This window comes from Ambystoma mexicanum, chromosome 7q (genome assembly GCF_040938575.1).
Source record: "Ambystoma mexicanum isolate Mex_15411 chromosome 7q, UKY_AmexF1_1, whole genome shotgun sequence".
Taxonomy (NCBI): Eukaryota; Metazoa; Chordata; class Amphibia; order Caudata; family Ambystomatidae; genus Ambystoma; species Ambystoma mexicanum.
This window is the reverse complement of record NC_090941.1, coordinates 65,366,005-65,379,097: the sequence shown is the minus strand read 5'-3', so window position 1 is coordinate 65,379,097 and position 13,093 is coordinate 65,366,005.

Here is a 13,093-nt window from a genome sequence, read left to right as displayed (position 1 = left end):
CTCAATAATAGATATTGTTAAAATATGTTACAGCTTTGTTTATCCAGTTGCTTCTTGTTTATATGCAAAGTGCATTCTCAAATGACCAGTAATGCCAGTCAATGTTAGTTAATGCCCTATACACCTAGTATGAGATAAAGTCAGATGAATAGGCAACTGATAAAACCCCAAACACTGTGTTAAGTAACAAAGAACCCTTTATTTCTTCTTTTTTACCACATAAAGACTGTCATCATAATGTTAAGTTTATAGAGGCAATATCGACCAATCAAATTTTAACCCAAAAGTTCATAACCACCAAACTGAAAGGGAGCCCATCACTCCTTAATGTGTTTCGCTCTGTACCTGGTTCATTAAAGGAGGACCAAGAGGCTGACCGAATGCATTGTATTCTGATATGGTGCTGACTATCTATGCAGTTAACCATACATTCCTGAGCTATATGGAGAGTGGCATATAGGTTGAGTAGACCTAACTAGGATTCACACCTATAACCTGCAGAACAAACACAAATCAAATGCCAGAGTAAGATATAATAGCTGGAATCAAAAAAATAGTCCATGGGCGCCCCCCTCCGAGAACGAACACGGTACCTTGACCTGTTCTTTGAGTCCGCAGCCACACTTTAGTTCACTGTACCTTTCACAGATGGGAAATATCTATTTGCATATCAATCTTTGTCCCGGCCACATCGACAGTCGAGCACCCAACTGCTATGGCAATTCCCTTCTGAACAAGAGTACCAACAGCAACCCCATACACGTGTTTCAGCCCTGTTGGGCCTCATCAGTGAGGTGAGGCTGTGCCTCTCTGAGCACAGTGAGCAAGGGGTCCACGTCTGGATAACCCTAGGATACTTAGGGTGACTAAACCTAAGTCCTTTAAACAATCAAAAAATAGTCCATCGTCGCCCCTCTGTGAGAACAAACACGGCCCATTGACCTGTTCTTTTGGAAAGTACCAAAATGCCAGTCATATAATAACACTTATCATTCCTGCTTTATCATACCTGCTTTATCATTGATATCCAGAATAAAATGTCATATCACAATTAGAACTGGCAAGACTGATTGCATCAAAATGGCAATTTAGCCACACCATACCACTTTTCATGCTTGCTTTATGATACTTTTAATCATGCTAAGTGTTATTACATGGCTAGACTTGGCGTTAGACTCTACGCATGCCACAAGAAAGGAGGTGCGTACATGGTGTTTCTGTTATTGCTGTTTATTCAGCTAATGGACAAAACCCATATGTCTGCAAGTGCATCCATTGTTACAGGTCCATGTCAGCCAGGATTGGAACCAAAGAATAAATAAGATGTCATGGTGCAGAAAGAATCATACTGAACTGTCAGACTTTCAAATCAGCTTTCTCTTTTGAAGTTAGATCCAGAGCCTGACGCAGGCCAGCAAGATACCGTCTCCATGGGAGCTGTTAGGAGGCTCCATGGGAGCTGTTAGGAGGCTGTAGGAGCAGTGCCGTTTTTGCAACTTGTCACTGCATCTACAGAATCTCAGTGGCCAAATTCTGCTCACACACTCGGAGCTAAGGAAACAGGAATGTGCTCTGACTAAATGGAAATGCAAAGTGCAACAGAGAACCAAAGTACAACTGGAACAGCAGTAAACCGAGCAAAAAAGAGGAAACTGGAATGGGAGAGACAGTGATGACTAGAAGCCTCTTGTTGAAGATTGAGTGTAGCTGTGCATCATGACAATCTTGGAGGGTCTTCCCAGGCCTGGGTTTGTCTGACATCATCAGGATTCTTGATGATGTCATACTGGAGCTGACTGTTGATCCTTTTATTAGTTAGCAAAAGAGGACTTCCTCTGCTCTACAGGGCGAGAGTTAGTGCACATATAGCACAAGGGAAAATTGACCTGTTTCCATTACAGCAGATGGTTAGAGTGTTTCTGCATAATTTTGCTGAACGATGGAGCTATAGATTATTGCTGGATCCATAAGAATGCCCGAAAGGGTGATGATGAAGAATAGAAACCGTTTGCTCAGTATATAGGTTCGGAAGTGGACATTATTTTTCCTCCCTTCAATAAAGGTGTCTTGAGATGATGGGCCACCATGGCAAGCAGAGGAGATAGAGCAAGGTCCTTACATAATACACAATGATCTATTTTAACAAGCATTTGTAATCCACAAACACTATGGTATGAGACTTACATTTGAGGGCTACAAGCAGAAGATGACCTGTCAAAAAAGAATGTAAATCTGAAAATGATGATGAAGCTCTCTCCCAAAGGGAAATTTCATATTGCTCTTATTAGAACAATCTTAAATCTCATTCTGGGGAGAGAGCTTCATCTCAATTGTAGGTCAAAGGATCGAAAAAAAAGGATTGAATGGTAAAAGGATCGTTTCAAAAGGATCGGAAAAAAAGGTTCGGAAACATTATTTATTTTTTTTCATTGTTTTCGATCCTTTTGTTTTCGGCCCTATTGCGTCGATCCTTTTACATTCGATCCTTTTACATTCAATCCTTTAATTGGACACCCTTCATCTCTAAGCATAGCTTAAACTGTCTACCACATTCATGGAAAGGGGTTGAAGTGAGCAATATCTGATTTGAAGAAGGATGTGAAGGCAATCATTGAGAGGTGCTGAAATAGTCACCAGTCGGAGAGCTGTTTAGTGATCATGGATCCTGATTCTTTAAGACAAGCAGGAGAATCAAGAAAACCAATTAAGGTGCAGCAATCTATGAGTCTTTGTGATACAAGAGGAAGAAAGGAAGGTAGACCATAGGGCTAAATTGGAGTCAATTTACAAGGCAATTATAGAAAAGTCAGAAAAGACTTTCATGGGGGGCGTGGCTTGGCGCAGTGAAGGATGGTAGCCTAGCTCTCAGGCTCCGCTCCGGTGGAGTATTTATATCTTCCTAAATATATACACTTACCTTTATTTTGATCCTCTTGGCTGCCGCTTGCCCTACGCTTCAGTTCCGGTAGTCAGAGGAGTTTGTGGTGGCTCTGGTGGCCGCCCTACATCGAAGTCTTCTTCCGGGAGGCTGTGCCATCAAGCTGCGTCGTCCCGTACGCCGCGTTGCTGGCTCCTCCTGTCAGCTGTGCGGCGGCGGTGACGGGCGCTGCCCACTCCTTGTCACGGGAGCCTTCTACTTTCACAACATGGTAAAAAAAAACATTTTTTTAAAATGGAGGGGAACGAAGAAAAAGGATTTTAGAGATTCTGCCTTGATATTTAAGACTGTTGCTCAGAAAAAGGGGTGGGGGAAGTGAGGAAATAAAAGGAAGGAAAAGAAAGAGAAGAAGGAACAAGGGCAGAAAGAGGAAGAAGAGAGACAAAAAGAGAGAAAAAGGAGAGAGGGGAAGAAAGAAGGGAGAAAAAGGTGATAAACTGTTTTTGTTTCTTTTTTTTTTCTTTCTCCCTTCACAAAGTTAAACTTGACTCCCCCGTTTTGCCTTCACCCACATAGCCCTAATGTTTTTCACATACATTATTATTGGGACAGTTGTGTAGTCAAGTATGATTTTTAAGTAGAGGAAGGGGAGTGGTAAAAGAAGGGAAGGAAGAGAAAAATAAGAAGGAGGAAAAGGGGAGAAGAAGGAAAAGAAGAAAAAAGGGGAGAAGAAAATCATATAGTAAGGTGTAAGGGGAGGAAAGGAGAAGAAAGAAAAAGAGAGTGCAAGAGACAAGGGAGAGGGAGAGAAAGTGAAACCAGAAAGGAGAAAAAGAAAGTTGTGAAAAGAGTAAAAAGATAAGAAGATAAAGGAAGAAGTGAAGAGGAAAGAAAGAGAAAATACTCTATTAAATTGCAATATTGCAACAAAGAAAGCGCAGTCCAATGATGGGCCACCTTCATCATCTGCTGCACTCAAAAGGCAAAAAAGCAAATCTCCTCCACCTACAGAGAATTCAACTGACCCGATTATGCAAATGATACTATCAGAAATCAGAGCTCTTAAACCTTTTATGGAGGACACTAATGCTAAGTTACAGCAACTTAATAGCAAGTGATCTATCTTTGAGGCCAGGATGAATGAGGTTGAGAGGCGGGTTGGGAAAGCAGAGGATATTTCCAATAAAGTCACCTCACTGGAAGCCACAGTATTAACTCTACAACAGCAGGCTGAAAATCTTGCAAATCGGAATAGAAGAAATAATCTTCGTGTTATCGGTCTTCCTGAAGGAATTGAAAAGGACAACCCCACTGCCTTCAATATATGTTCGCGGCGGAGCAAGGGCGCGGTGTTTGGCGCCGCAGGTGCCTGGAGGGACCCCTTCATTTCCGGCCTGGAGGCCACGCCCCCTGGACTTCAAGCGCTGCCACAAGCCCCGCAGCGGTGAAGCCCGCGGCGGAGCAAGGGCGCGGTGTTTGGCGCCGCAGGTGCCTGGAGGGACCCCTTCATTTCCGGCCTGGAGGCCACGCCCCCTGGACTTCAAGCGCTGCCACAAGCCCCGCAGCGGTGAAGCCCGCGGCGGAGCAAGGGCGCGGTGTTTGGCGCCGCAGGTGCCTGGAGGGACCCCTTCATTTCCGGCCTGGAGGCCACGCCCCCTGGACTTCAAGCGCTGCCACAAGCCCCGCAGCGGTGAAGCCCGCGGCGGAGCAAGGGCGCGGTGTTTGGCGCCGCAGGTGCCTGGAGGGACCCCTTCATTTCCGGCCTGGAGGCCACGCCCCCTGGACTTCAAGCGCTGCCACAAGCCCCGCAGCGGTGAAGCCCGCGGCGGAGCAAGGGCGCGGTGTTTGGCGCCGCAGGTGTTCGGCGCGGCAGCGGGAGGCCTGTCCAGCCAGCGAGAGAGGAGGAGAAGCAGGAAAAGGGAAGTAAGTGCAGGCGAGTGTACGTCGAAGGGACTGTTTGCCCAGGCCTGTTTGCTCGCGCAGGCTCTGCCGAGTCTGCTAAGCTTGCTGATCCCAAAATGTCCTTACTGAAGAGCCTGAGAACTATGAAAACCCACGGCCCACCAAGGAAAACCCCCCTGACACTTCCAGTTCTCTCACCCTTCCATCTGCCTCCACCATGTCCCAAGGTGTGCGTCGAGCATGCCCTCCAAGAGAGTGGGCATAATCCTAAGCACAAGGTACGGGTTATAAAGAGGACACGTCCCGTTGTTAAAAAGGGTGTGTCGGCTGAAAATCTTGTCACGACCGCCCAGAACACTGTTTTAGCATCTGGGGGTGAGTGCTCTACTTGTTCCCCCCTGCACCCCCAAGTGTGGACAGAAGGGGGCTGTGGGGCTCTACTGTTACGGGGGAGCAACATGGTCATCGAACACGGGACCAGGGAAGGATCACTACCCTTCAATCGGGGTAATTTGCATGAGGATCAACGCAATGGGGAGGACCGAACCGCAAAGTCTCAGGTGGCCCAGGCCTTCATAGCGCCTAACGGAGGAAGGCTCTGCCCACCCTCTGCTGAAGAACCTTGTCCTCTCGCCCTGACCCCGAGCCTTAGCCCCCTTAAGGGGCTCCCCATCCAAAGAATCCTCTGCCCTGGGTCGGAGATGCAGGTGCATCATGAGGGGGGCTCTGTAAGTCTGGGTGAATTTGTTAGTAGCCCGCCCCCAGCGAGCTCTATCCCGGAAAATCACATCACAGTTCTCACCTCGCCATCTACCCCTACAAATGGTGTTGGGCCGGGAAAGTCCCCATCTAGCTCGGCTATGGTCTGCTCAAGTACCGAGGGCAGTCCACCCGTTGATGTCCCCGAATGCAATCTTTCCTTGTGCAATAGAAGCCTTGGAAATATGCAGATCCCTACAGCGAGTCCATTGGCCAGCCCTCCCCTTTCCTCGCCTACATCAAGGGTGTCCAAGCACCAAATAACCCATTTGGATGCAGGGTTGGCTTTTAACCCCCCTTTAGAGGCTGATTTGTCACTTGGGGGGTGTAAGTGCAAGCAAGTTCTGGCTGAGCTGGTTGTCATCAGAAACATGCTCGCAGCCCTTATAGCTACTCAGGCAAAGGAACAGAGGGAACAGAGGGAGGAGGAGTCCATCTATACCCAGGCTGCGTGTAAGGTTCTAATCGACATACCTTTGGCACTCCCCAAGAACCAAGCCCCATTGAGTCCGGAGCCTATAGCCCCAATTTCGTCTAGTCCCAGCCTGATGTCGGGGAATGCACAAGTGGCCCTTGGAAAAGGTCCCAGTGTGGAGGGCAATAAGAACAGCCAGCACATTGGGGGGGTGGATCATGGGCACAGCCGAGCTGGTTCCTATCACCCTAAAATCGTGGGAAAGAGCCACGGTGGCTCATGGCTTAGAGGCGGCCCACCTCAACCCCCTTACCAAAGTCGGAATGGACAAGCATGTGTGTATCTCCATGGTGTACCAAAAATGGAAAGGAACTTGCAGGAGTCCAGGGAAGCTCTTGCCAACAAAAGCATACACTGGCTAAGGTCTGTGAGAGGTTGTTCTTCTGTGACCAGGGAATCCTTGGCGGGATGTCGCAGATTGGCCAGTTCGGTCCAGAATTCAGGGGACATTGTGGAATTGACCTTTTGGGACTGGAGAGTGGCGAATGGGGTCTTGGGCCTAAGGGGAGGGGTGGGAGGGACCCTGAGGAGTGTAATTTTTATCAGCCCACTACTATATTTACGCCCTGAGCACCCCCTGAGGCGGACCCAGGGGCCTTACCCTCTGCCTGGGGCTAACCTCACTCCCCTGGGTCGCAATCGGTCAGACACTTTAGGGGCTGGGCCCAGTCAAGGGGTGTTATATTGAGGGTGACGGGATCCTTGGGTTCACACCTCCCCTCTCCCTTAAATGACTCTTTGATGCACTACTTTTTGACAAGGTTTATTAATTGTATTTGCTTTTGTATGTTGTGTTGCTATGTGTTTGATGGATTTATATTTAATCCGAATAAACTTGCTGACTGACAATATATGTTCTTGCCTCCAGTTCTTAGCCTCTCGGCCTCAGTACAACTCAATATCATCCAAAGAGCACACTGAATTGGCTCTCTCAGACCGTCACAAAGTTCCAACAACTTACCAAAGACCATGATACTAGTTCTTCTTGATTTTACGCATGTCACTCTTATTATGGAAAAAGTCAGGCTAATCAAAAATTTAACATGGAAAGGAAACATTATTTTTATAACACAAGATGTAGCCAAAGTAACGACAGCAAGAAGAAAGGAGCTCCTTAACTTTAGACCAGTTCTTAGACAACTAAACGCTAGATATGGAATTGTACATCCTGCCACCCTTAAAGTTAATGTTAATGGACAGACCTCAACATTTCAGTATTCAGTAGATCTACGAAGATATATCCAATCTCAGAAAATGAATGACATGGATACGTCACCTTCTATCACCTGAAGTTTCTGCGACGCATCTTTCTGTTTTCTCCACCAGAGTGGGGTTTCGGCAGGCCTAGTTCTTTTTTCGGCCTCCCCCATCACATTTTTCTTTTATCTTAACATGGACTGGTGTGTTTTTTTTTCTTTGGCCACCTTTTCATTCATACTCCTTAATGATGATTCACTGTTGCCTAAGTCCATGTTATACCCTTTTTTGTATCACCTTCTTTATGTTTCTCTCCCTCTAAGTTCTCATCTGTTTTGCTGGATACATTATTATACCATGTGCTATATCATTTTACTCAATTGGTACCAAAATGTTTGCAATTTTTCTATCGCTTTTGTCCATTTATATCATATGGTTTGTAGACTCACTATCACATATTCATGCCTTTCAACATAGTCTCTTGGAACATTAAAGGATTACATAATCCAATCAAAAGACAAAAAGTATTATCTCATCTAAACAGATTGAAACCTTCAATCACCTGCATTCAAGAATCACATCTCTCCAACGAAGAAGCAGCCAAAGTTAAGAAACATTGGGTCGGTCAGGTGTTCTCTAGCGCTGCAGATGGAAAAAGAAATGGAGTCATTACTTTAGTTAACAAATCACCTAAATGCAATTTACTCTCTAATGAGTCAATGACATGGAAAGATAGGTTTTGCTGAAACTATTGATTAATTCTAGAGAATATTCCATACTTAACATTTATGGCCCAACGTCCCCTGACCCTAATTTCTGGAGGCTGCTTAGAAATCACATGCTGCAGGAAAATCTCCACAATTTGATTGTTTGTGGTGATTGCAATCAAATTATAGAACACTTTTAGATAGGAAATCTAGTGTCCGCTTTACCAAACTACATCTCATAAACAATTCACTAATTTTGTATTGGAACTCGGCCTTAGTGATGCATGGTGCATACTTTATCCTACTGATTCTGATTTTACCTTTTATTCTGCACCCCATACATCTTTCTCAAGACTGGATTACATTTTCATACCGAACTCTATGGTAAACCTTCTCCTAAAAGCCCAAATAGAATCCATCACGATCTCAGATCATGCTCCCGTTCATATCCAACTACAATCTCCCAGTAACTCTAAACCCTCAAATAGATGGCGATTCAATACTAGCTTACTGAATGATGTCCTATTCACACCCTTTGTTACCCTGCAACACAATAATTTTTCATTAATTTTTCATTTTTTATTTATTGTATATGGTTTATAGAAGAAACCTTTACAATTACATTCAACAGGAAAAGAAAAAAATCAATAAAATACATATATACATACAGTACCATACATTGATTAAAGATAAAATACAACCCCAGTATCCTTCTTCTAAAAGTACAAAACATAAAACAAGCCGATAGAGTCAGTGCAGATTTAAAACCAATAATAAATTCCTTGTCATGGTTCCCTCTACATGCATAAATATCAGCGCAATGTCAAGCTTATATGCATATACAGTACATTGGATGGTTTAGAAGGATTAGAAATTCATCATTCAATAAGATCAAAAAGAGGGCCCAAACAAGTCTAATGATTTAATAAAACCTGCCACTGCAAGTCCATCTATGGTTTTAGTAATAGAAAGACAGCGAGACCAAATAAGATTTTCTGTCCCCAACAGTCCCAGAGTATTGAATCTGCCTAAATAGATGGCCCTAAAACCTTTCAAAGCTGTACAGTCTAAGAAAAATGGCGGGCTGATTCAATAACCCCAGGATTGTGGCAAAAACGACATGTTAGATCCGAGTCACTAATCTCCTTCCTTCTAAATAAAACTTCTTTAGTAGGAAGAATATTCCATCTAAGCTTCAGGAGTAGTCAGCGATAGTGGCACTTAGGGAATTGTGTCATAATAAAAGATAAGCAGCCTCTCTTCTTATGATCAAATTGTAAATCGCATAGCGATGAGTAAGTATGTAGTTTTTCCAACGTATTATTCCAATCACTACAGAAAAGGAGCTCTCTGACTTTATTTGGATTGTTCAAGAGAGTATCCCTATCAATGGACAGATATGATAAAGTCTTGTCACAGAGGTCACTAAATTTAAAAAGAAATGAATTTCGATCCAGTGATCCCTGTGAGAAGAAAGTCTTGCCCAAATCATCATAAAGTGTGTCTTGTCTGGGACTGAGCAGGGCGAAACAAATGCAAGGATCCTCCAAAGGATTCTAGCTCGCAAAGAAACTAAACCCAGTTCAAACCTTATGGGCGCTGTCGGGACACAATTGGTCAGTTTCATGATCTTTCTCCAATAGATACCCTCTAGGGTGTCCCAAAACGTCAGGAGATCCAAATAATGTAGTTCCATTCCATATATTAATTTCAGAATCACCTTTCCCTTGAAGAAATCTACCACAGGCTTAAAAGAGAACCTGCCATATATATTGTCTAATTTGATAGATTGTGAAATAAGCGGGAGAAGTTTATGTCTAAGTAAGCATCTTAATTCAACGGCTGAAGGTTGGGCCAAGATAAGGAATCCCAAATAGACCATTTTGTGTGCTCTCATGATGTTTTCACCGCCAATTTTCCACACTTGTTTGTTCCCTTTTTTCCCCTTAGAAATGACCAATGTGCGGCTTTTACATTTATACCATTGAGTGTAGAGTATTCTTCAAACTTGCATATAAGTCTTTGCAAGCCCACTTTGGTCTGATCGAAGAGAAGGAAATCATCAGCATATGCCAACCAAGAGAGCCTGAGATCCCCCAATTTTGCGTTCACCAAACCTGCATTTCCGAGAAACTCCCCTACATCTGCCAAATAAAGGATGAAAAGACATGGAGCTAAGGAACAATCCTGTCTACCTGTCTAACCCCAACACGTGTCCTTATTCTTCTAGAGAGGGTTCCTTCTAAGTCAATCCTAATATGGACCCCCTAGTTCTCATACATTGCCATAATTAGGTTGAGGAGACCTAACGGAATCCCCCACTTTGATAATTTTGCCCAAAGCCTTGACGTAATGACTAGATCAAATGCATTAGACAAATCAATCGAGGCAACGTAGAGAGTACCTCCACATTTTCTCCATGTGGTGCTTTGTAGGGCAGCTAGAATAAAGCCGTTAAGTTTAGTTGAATGGCCCACCCTGAAACCTGTTTGTTGTTTTGGAAGGATATGATTTTCCTTAATCCAGACATTAAGATGAGAGAGGAGCATAGAAGCAAAAAGCTTACAGTCTGCATCGATAAGAGGGATTGGTCTATAGTTTTTGACCAGAGTTCATAGACCTCTCTTAAAAATGGGAACAATGTGGGCAGTTTGCCAACTAATAGGGACCTTACCAGTGTTCACTACATCTTGAAACAGCAGACACAGGAGTTTTGCCCAAATTTCTGGTTCCGCTTTCAGTGTATTGTTCGTCAGGCCATTAGGACCTGGATCCCTGGATTTCTTAGCTTTTACAAATAGCCCTAGTATTGTCTCGTAGTCAATGATTGGTTCCCACCTAACGTTTGAAACCTCTTCCCTAGCTATGCAGAGTTGTACCCCCTCTTCCCCTCTACCAAAAAGTTCAGAATAATGATCTACCCATTGAACTTCCTGGATGGCATTCAATTGGTCAATGACTGCATCCTGGTCTTGGGCTGAGAGGATAGCCCAGAAAACCCTAAGATCTCTTTTGACCAGGACTCTTAGCATAGAGTCTGCATCATTTTGGAGGAGACTGGATTTTCTTGATTTACAATAATTTTTATATTTTTGTCAAATGGATTTAATTTTTGCTCTTTTGATATCCCAGTCAGTATAAAGCAGTTGGACCTCTCTAATACGTTTCCGTAAGTGAGCCTTTTCATTAGCAAGCTCCTGATCATACCGATGGGCATGAGATCTTTTAGGGTTGCCCTTCTTGAGTGAGTCATAGATACTACTATGGAGAGCATTCAGGAAAGTATTAAAGAGTGAGGTGTTGAAAACCACTTGTTTCCACAAAAGGGCGGTATGATTAAATGAAGAAATAAGCTGACAATTGAGGAGATTAAAGTTAGCCGATGAACAGCGTATCCCGGTTCCTTGTCCACAGTGTTGAGTTGTGGTGGTCCACCAGAGGACAGTATCTTCGACGGGAAAGGAGAAGAAAATGTGACCAGCAGAGACCCATGATCACTCCAAGAGTTGAAAGAAACCTGAACCTCAGGCGAAAGAAGGGACAGGGCATTGTCTACAAAGACATAGTCTATAGTAGCCGATGACACACCTCTATGCCACGTGGGGCATAGAGGGAGAGTAGAATCATAGGAGCCGTTAAGGCATATCAGACCCACCGATTCCAAAGCAAGATTCCAAAGTCTGCCCCAGGCAAATTTTTGACCTCTCTGATTATCATCCTCCAGAACCTGTCCCAAATCACCGAAATTGGCCTCAGATGATATAGAGCAGTCGGAGTTAAGATCTCCAGCCAGGATCACGTTCCCCTTGGGATGGAGCGATCTCCAGGAAAGAACCATATCCATTAGATTTTCCAAAAAAGGCTCATGGGCAGCAATGCCCTTGTGCCAATAGAAATTAATCAATAAAAGGTTAATCAGGCCATTTCCAAACGTAGACTCCAGGGCCAACATACCAAATGGTGTGTCCAAAAGAACATCATTCCTAAGGCAGAGAGAAGCTCTTGTTCCAATGAGAGGACCCCCTGTGTCCCTCCCACCCAGACTTGATTTGGCATTTTGAGAATAGATTTCAAAGCCGTCAAAGAAGGAGTGGGAAAGCATCCAGGTTTCCTGAAGAAAGAAACAGTCAGAGTCACTAATCATAGCTACTGTGTCAGTATTAGTAAAAAGATGTAGATTTCCCCTAGAATTCCAAGAAAAAAAAGAAAATATGTTCGGGGCCACAAGATTGGGTGCTAAAGCGAGACTCTTAAGAGAATGCGAATTTCCGGAGGCCAGAGGTAACTTGGGCGTAGTTTCTGGCATCGCTCTTGAATCGGGGTGTAAACTGGCTCCGTTTGGGCTGCAAAGCCCTTTCCAGGTGATAAACCATTATAAGTTTTCCCCTATACTCTTCGGACCCTGCGTGGCTACCCAGCGACTGATTAGATTGTAACAAACTTACTTCAAAGCCAAGTTGCATTAGGCCCTTTTTTTGGCCCATTATTAAGTTCAATACAACTCTAGATTTCAGAACAATATTGCTCATATCTACATGTTCTTCAGAAGGAAAGAAAATCCTTTCAATATCATAGCTAGAAATAAGGGCAAGAGGTGTAAGTTGATGACATTTTTTTAGGATATTTCCACGATTCAGTCAAATAGGCATATCCTGACCCCATAGACTAGTAAGTTGTAGGGTCTCCAAAGAGTCTTTAACCCCCATCGGTTGTGGCAGAGAATCAGCTATACATTTAGTGAATTGGCTTAAAGCGTCAGATCCCAAGTCAATACCCATTGCACCCCTTAAGATCGTCCTACTTTGGGAAGCATGAGGCCCAACAGGGAATCTTTCATGACCATTGAGAGTGGTCCTATTTTGTGATGCATAAGGCCCAAACGGCGAACCTTCATGTCCATTGTGAGAGACCCGATTTAATGAATTTAGAAGAGTAGGGTTAAGGAAATTAGGAACATAGAGATCACCCACTGGTCTAAATCCCATGGTGTGCTCCCCAGATAAGGAATCTGCATTAGACAAATAACCCTTGGGAGGATGAAGAGATTGACCTTCTATACTAGAAGCACTAGCTGTAGGGACCGTGGCCTGTGATGAGCTTATAGTTGAATTAATGTCCACCCCGTAGGAGATTTAGTGCTGCTAAGCTCCTGTAATAATTGTTTTGCCATATCAA